We start from the raw sequence: 8,170 nt of genomic DNA on the forward strand, positions 1-8,170 counted from the left end.
CTGCCATAAGGGTGGTGTCATCCGCATATCTGAGGTTATTGATATATATTTCTCCCAGCAATCTTGATATAATCATTAGTAAATCCTTAAATTTTAAAAGGCTCATTCAATTAATCTATAATTCAATCACTAATTGTAGAATGAAGAAAGATGTCCTAAAATGTACAAAGAGTACAAAGCATACAAAATCAATGTTCTCTTCAGTAAAATCCACCATCTTATTCAGGTCTCACAGGCATAACATATACTCATGTCTGTGTATGTATAGAGTTACACAGTTTTTATTAATTTCTCATATATAGCTTTGTGCAACCATTACTACAATCAACCGATATATTCTATCACCATAGAGCTCTCTTTTACTACTTTTAGCCACGACCACTGCCCTTTCTGTATCCCTAAACCATGGCAACTACTAATCTGTTCTCTTTCTCTAGTATTGTATTTCAGTAATATTATATAAATAAAATCATACAGTTTGTACCTTTGAGACTGGCTTTATTCACTCAATGAAATTTCCAGGAAATTCACCAAGATCATTGCTATGCAAATAGTTCCTTCCTTTATATTGAAGTATACCATTTCATGGTATAAATGCACCAATTTTTTTATTCATTCATCATTTAAGGACATTTAGGTTGCTTCCAATTACTCAGCATTAAAACTACTGTGAACATTTATATGCAGATTTTTGTGTGAACATAAATTTTCATTTCTCAGGGACAAATGCCCAAGCGTATAGTTGCTGCATCATATAGGAAATATATGTTTATATTTAGTACATAAGTATCAATACTTAATTTTATTTGGAGCAATTATAAACAATACTGGAGTTTTAGTTTTTGTTTCAAATTGCTTTTTTTTAGTAAATAGAAATCGAACTGATTTTTATGTGTTGATCATTCATCCTATTACCTTGCTGACCCTACAAATTCCAAGAATTTTTGGTAGATACCTCAAATATTCTATGCAGACAATCATGTGTCTATAAATAGAAACAGTTTTCTATTTTCTTTTCCCAAATCTAATCTTTATATATATATATATATATAAAATATTGTGCTGTGTGCTTAGTCACTCAGTCATGTCTGACTCTTTGTGACCCCATGGACTATAGCCTGCCAAGATCCTCTGTCAATGGGGATTCTCCAGGCAAGAATACTGGAGCAGGTTGTCATGTCCTCCTCCAGGGGATCTTCCCAACCCCAGGACTGAACCCAGGTCTCCCACATTGCAGGTGGATTCTTTACCGTCTGAGTCAACAGGGATACAATAAAGTGATTTCTAATTTTTACAGGTTATACTTCATTTTTAACATTTATTGTAAAACATTAGGTATATTTTATTGGCTTTTATTTATTTTTATTACATTACTACACTGGCTTGAAATTCTAATTCTTTGCTGAAGAATGGTGAGAGTGGATAGTTTTGTCTTAATCTTAAAGGGAAATAATTCAGTTTTTCAACATTAAGTGTGCTGCTAGCTGTAGTTTTTGTGTACATGTTGTTTATGAGATTGAAGAAATTCTCCTCTGTTCTTGGTTTGCTGAAGGTTTTTTTCTGTTTCTTTTTACCATGAATGGGTACTAAATTTTGTGAAATGATTTTTCTGCATAAATGCATATGATCATATGATTTTTTTTCTTTGTTAATTTCTGAATGTGGTAGATTACATTAATTGTTTTTCTAGAATTGAACCAATATTGCCTGCTGGAGTAACTTACTTTGTTGTAGTGATTTAATATTTTAATATTAAATATTTTCATACATTGGATTTATAATATTTGGTATTAATTTTATACATTTTAATATTTTCATAAATCCCACTGGCTTTATAATATTTTGTCAAGGATTTTGGCTTAAATTCATGAGAGATATTGTTCTGTGGTTACTGGTGCTTTGTGTGTATTTGTATGCATGCTCTCACCCTTTTGTCTGATTTTGCTATTAGGGTATTGGCTTCATAAAATATGTTGGGAAGTGTTCCATCCTCTTCTGTTTTCTTGAGGAATAGGTGTTAATTTGGTAGTAATTCTTCTTTAAATCTTTGGTAAAATTTCCTTGTGAAATCAGCTGTACTTGGTGATTTCTCTCTGGGGTCCTTTAAATACAATTTGGTTTTTATTGATGAATATACAGCAATGCAGGTGGCATTGTTCATGTTGGTTGAATTTTGGTAGTTTGTAGTTTCCAAGTAATTGCTTTATTTCTTCTAACTAACCTGTAAACAACAATGTGCCAACTCATTTCTATCATGTTATAGTTTTATGTATGTTCTTTGTCTTCATGATGAATAGACTATCCCAATATTATTTAAAATGTTTCCTAGTGATTGAGTGATGCTCAATCTGATGTCTTCAGGAACTGCTGTACACATGAAATGTTGGCCTCAATATTTAATGTCCCCATCCTGCCATGTTTTGAGTTTGTATAATTTCTCTTGCCTCTCATCTTTCCTCCTTCAACGTCAGTGGCCACTTATAGAGATGACTTTGTACTCACCACTAAAAGGCCCCACCTCCATTTTCAGTAGTTTTTCAGTTCAAATCCACATAATATTTGGAACCACATATAGAGTATTTGTGAATTTTGGTTTAAGAGTAGCAGACCTCTTAAATCAAAATAATGAGTCCTTTTAAGTAATGAGTCCTTTTTCAAAATGGCAAAAAAAAAAATGCTAGCACCTATATATGGAAATAAGCTTTGTTAAGAAATATTATATAAAGCATATTGTTTGCCTGTTTTTATCCACTCTAGATATAATGTCCAGATTAGCTAATGATAACTTCATCAACATCATATGAGTTTAAGAATTTTTGAAACTACATTCTAAGATGCTGGTTAAATATATAGTTAACTTGAAATGTTTATATATATGAGCCAGATATTCTTACATAAATATTTTGTTCCATGACTACCTGAACAAAAAAGTAAACACTCCCAGCTAACCGAAATGTCTATCCTCCAAATAATTTTTCCTATGCTTTGATGATTTGTCCAGCAAGGACTCAAGGGGTATGACTATTGGTCAATTTTTAAAATCTTTCTTTACTTGCTCTTTTTAAGTAAGAGTCCTTAACATTGTCCATGCCCAACAAAAGAAAAAACTAATAGTAAAAGTCAGCCTTCTGTCTTTACTTCCTGGAAATGATTTCATTTATTTTTGTGTCTATGTACCATCCTTGATTTGTACTAAGATGGATGGGGGTTGTATTCAGGAGTAATTTCTTGATGGAGATTTCACCAGAAGCTCCATTTCCCTACTGAGAAAAAAAAAGTGCCATAATCCTTCCTTTGTAACATAAATCGGTACTTTGTTTGCCTGAGTTGAATGGTTTTAAGCTTTTATGCCTGTCATCAGGTGAATGTCCTACAAGCATTATGAAAAACAATTTTGGCCACTTGAACATTTTTATTTTATTCTATTTTGTCCTTTATTTCTTTCATTCTCAGTGGAAAAAATAAGTGGCCTCTATATAATCAGTTTACATTGTCCTAACTTCAGTCATTTATTCAATATTCATTTTAATATTGTGACTTTTAGATAAATAATACTTCAGGGTTCTGGATACTAAAAACGAATTACAAAAGGGGTACTTCATTATGAAAAGTCTAAATGATAAGTATCATTCATATCATGATTTTAACCAAAGGCTGGGTTTGAAAATCTTATCTCTATTCTCTGAAGTTGATCTATATCTAGTGCTCTCATGGGCTCCATGCAGACAGCTTGATTTGAACTCTCATCTTTCTATTCTTTAGTGTTATTTTATATTTTATAAAAAAAAGAAAATTGGAAGAGGTTTTAGGAATATCATTCCCACAAGACTATGACTTATGCCTTTATGCTAATACATACTTTACTATATCATAGTTTCTTCTTCCTTAGGAAAAATTTTGTTTCATGAAGTGCTGACACAATCTATTGTTGACTTGAGATGTAGGAGAGCTAAGAAAATGTACACCACTCCTCACTAACTAGAACAGTATGGTACTTGCCATCTGTTGCTTCCTAAATCCAGAAACATATGATCTGTCTGGAAGAATATTTAAACCTGCAGAAAGAGTCAACACTGCAAAAAGCCACATTCCATAAAGCCCTATTTCTCTTCAGATCACATGGTCACTTGGGCAGTATTTCAGTGACCTTTCAGAGAGCACGTTTGCATCCTCATGTAACTCACACATTTGTTCTTGCTCCTGAGGCAATCAAACTGGGTCAGCACATAACAGCAGGAACTTTAGAAGAAAACTGAATATATTGTATTGATCATGTTTTCCTCTTTGACTTTTTCTTCTGGTTACTTGTATTATCTCATTTAATCATCACAACAACTATATGATATAATTATTTTTTCTACTTTATGGATGAGAAGTTGCAACATAAAGAGGTTCAGTAGCTTTCTCAAGGATGTACTGCAAATAAGGGATAGAGCTTGTAAGTAGTAGACATTTACCAACTAAAAATTATTGTTTGTCATCTGGTTCTGCAAGAATGAACTCATTGTATGTATGTGTTTTACCACTTCCAAGGTGGCCCTAGTGGTAAAGAACATACCTGCCAATGCAGGAGACATAAGAAAGGCAGTGTCGATTCCTGGGTTGGGAAGGTTCCTTGGAGGATGGAATGGCAATCCACTGTAATATTCTTGCCTGGAATCCCATGGACAGAGGAGCCTGGCAGGCTAGAGTCCATTGGGTCACGAAGAGTCAGACATGGCTGAAACGACTTAACACACACAAAATTCTGCAAGAATGAACTTACTAGCCACTGTCCTAGCTGACTTTAACACACTCTGAAAGAAATTCAGGGTGGAGATCAGGAATGAGGCACTCTGTGCTCTAGGAAAAACTTGACAGAACCAACCTTCAGAAAGGTATTTACAGGATAAAATTATTATTATAAGCCCAATTTCTTACATCTTTGCCTATCTAGAAAAGCTTGATTGGATGTATTCCCCCTTCACTTTAATCATATATATATATATATATATAGTGTGTGTATATATATATATATATATATATATACATACATACATTAACCACAGGGCTACCCAAGAGACTGCCTCCTGGACTTTAGTCCTCATTTAGCCCCAAATAAAACTTAGCTTACAACTCTCACATTGTGCAATATTCTTCAGTCAGCACAGAAAATAATCAGCATGAAATGTCATAAATTTGGAGTATTTATATTAATTTTATCAGAAGTTAATTTATATTTTCCATCACATTTGATTCTATTCTCCCATTGGTTCTAAAACACTGACCTTAATAAGATGATATCAGTTAGGCATGTCCAAAATAGATGTTACACATTTAACATTATTCTCATCTTTAAAATGGTACAATATTGAACAAAGAAAGTGAATAAATGAAGACTTTAACATATCCCAGTGACTATCAAAACTGCAATGTCAAGTCATGAAATACACTGGGATTTTTCATTTTACATTGGTATCTCTTATGCCAACAGTAACACAGATATGGTATTAACACATCAAAAGGCCTATTGGCCCAAGAATTACAAGTTGTTTACTTGCCATTTGCTATAGAGCAGAAACAAAGTAATCCCTCTTTCTCAGCCCTAAACGTGCCACTCTCCCAAGGATTGGCCATATGTGCTGGTTATGTACAAAATGACAGAACAAAACAAAGGCAGAGAATTATTTTAACCCTGATGAGCTAGAAAGAGGAAAAAGCAAAAATTTTCCTACTGATTGCTCTCCCAGGTCTCCAGTACTCAGCATGTTATAGTGGGAAAACATCTTTAGTTCACTTACTCTTTCAACATTAAAAAGAAATAAGCTTCTAAAAGTATTAATGTTCAATATTACTGTGATAAAGTAACTATGAGAGAGGCTACAAGAGTGAAGAGTTTTCCTATTATACTTTTACTTTTCTATTCTTCACTCTGTCAAAATATTTTGTCATGCAATTTTATTTCTTTTGTGAATCAGTGTTTTTTTTTTCATCTTAGTGTATTACAGAAGGAGTTTCCATTAATAAAACAGCCGCCTTACATTTGCAAATGAAGTAATTCAAGCGGATGCCACCAGCAGAGCAGGAGTGCCATGGGACCAAGCACAACATGATTTAACAAAGTGTTGTAATTAGAAGTGTATCGTTTGGGAAATTACCTAGAATATGCTCATGAATTGACAAATACCTTTACTGTCTCCAGTGCAAATGAAAATTTAACACACATAAAATCTTTTGCATACAAATTTTAGAGTACATCACTCAAAAATCATGGGAATGAATCATATGCCATTATTTAATCTACAGTAATTACTTTTCTTATTTTGCATCCTCTTATGCAGTCAAAATGATTTAATATACTTCTAAGTCATTTTAAATAAGCTTGAAGGAAGGTTACAAACTTAAATGTTTACATGTGTTTGTGTAGCTATCTTGAAATAATTTTGTGAAACTTTCAATTTGTCAGGGGAGTGTGTAATTTCCTCAGTTCTATCTTGTCACAACAAAAATTTGAAGCGACGGACCAGCATTACAGCCCTCGGACGGGCCACTGTCACAGCTCTTGAACAGACCAATGTCACAGCTCTCAGATGGACCAGTGTTACAGCTCCATGTTACAGCTCAGTTTTATTTAGAAAATAAAGGAAAATACATCCTTAAGGCATGAGGGCATGCCGACCCAAAAGACGCGAAGAGAAGAGAGCAAGAGACAGTGAGAGACCCCCGTCCCTTTGACTCCTCTTTTTATATGTTTTTTCTCCTGCCCCTGGGCCTGCCCGATGTAAATTGGGCTAGCCAGGAGTGTTGTTTGTTCTACCTGAGGTCCTCACACTGGTCCTCAGGCCTTCCTTTGTTCTATTTTCGCGGGATTTCCCTTCCTTGTCTTTTAGCCACTGCCATTCTGGACTCCTTTTTCCTATTCTAACTACCTAACATTCCCCTCTTAAGAGATAGGAGGCCCAATTCTTTGGGAATAAGGGTGTTGAGGTCTTTCTGGCTACTTCCTGCTGAATTGGGGCGGTGAGGGGCATTGGGCCTCCCCAGATTGCTAGTCTTAGGCCTAAGAGTCCTTATAGTGGTGTCCATCCAAGGGTGAGTGATATTTTCTTTGGTTGGCTATAGTTTTATATATCCTTGTTGAACTGGCACTGCATGTTGTAGCTTGTTGACCTGGGCAAAGACAAAACAGGTTAGACAATTGATAACGCATGGAGCAATCATAAGTAGCATCAATATGGTGATACTAAGGACCAGTGGGTGTTAGCCAAATCCAAATTTCTATCACTGGGAAGATCCCCCAAAGAGAGATTGAAGCCACCCAGAGAACTCTCCAGCTTGTTCTTTGAGATCATGTCGGGTCTGAATGTTTTTCTTGAGGTCTGTGAGACTTTCTTTAACTTAGCTGGAAGTATTTACCCAGAAACAATATGTCTTATTCAAGATGGCTCATCCCTCCTTGTTCAGGGATCGGAAGATCTGTCTGTCTGTTTTGGAATACAACCCCTCCCAAGCTGTGTTGTCTCTTTAGAGCTGTTCTGGAAAATCTTATCCCCAGAAACTTAATTTTGGGGGTGTTCATTAGAATGGCACTCATTTGTAGTTCTGAAGAGGCATCTGAGATCTCCTGGGGGCTCACAGGTGTATTGAGTGTGCTCTTCTGTTGTCTTCCATGGCTTGACTCGTGAGTAGTGAATCCAGGAGTCATGTCCTGGTACCTTGACTGGTGTGGAGGTAGAAAGTGTTATAGGGTAGGGGCCCTTCCATGTGGGCTGGAGTTGAGCCTTTGAGGACCCGTCTTTCCAGACTTTAATTAAGACTTGAGTCCCTGGAGCATATAGTGGTGACTCTTTAGAATCTTTTAGGTCTTGGTTGACTCCCCATAAGCATATATTCTGTTGGAATTGCCCAATGGCCATGGTATAAGACCAGAGGGTCTGAGCCTCTGGATCTAGGAAGAGGTCATTGACATAAACAAAAGGTCTCCCATATAGCATCTAATAAGGACTAAGACCAACATGTTCCTTGGGAGCAATACCCGTGCAGAGGAGAGCTATTGGTAAAGCCTCCTTCCATCCCAGGGAGGTCTCCTGGGTTATCTTTTTTATAGCCGATTTTAAGAATTGGTTGGCTCTTTCTACTTTTCCTGAAGACTGAGGCCTCCAGGCACAATGGAGATAGTAAGTAATGCCCA

At 35.7% G+C, this 8,170-nt stretch overlaps 1 long non-coding RNA gene across 1 annotated transcript in view; it reads left to right on the forward strand.

Annotated features, from left to right (window-relative positions):
• Positions 1-6,134, forward strand: part of LOC145513442 (uncharacterized) — a 185,999-nt gene extending 179,865 nt beyond the window's left edge. Inside the window, exon 7 of the long non-coding RNA XR_014059398.1 lies at positions 5,978-6,134. This is a non-coding gene — a long non-coding RNA (uncharacterized LOC145513442). The remainder of the gene's footprint in view (positions 1-5,977) is intronic.
• The last annotated feature ends 2,036 nt before the right edge of the window (positions 6,135-8,170 follow it).

This window comes from Giraffa tippelskirchi, chromosome 7, assembly GCF_054371585.1.
Source record: "Giraffa tippelskirchi isolate mGirTip1 chromosome 7, T2T-mGirTip1v1.2.pri, whole genome shotgun sequence".
Taxonomy (NCBI): Eukaryota; Metazoa; Chordata; class Mammalia; order Artiodactyla; family Giraffidae; genus Giraffa; species Giraffa tippelskirchi.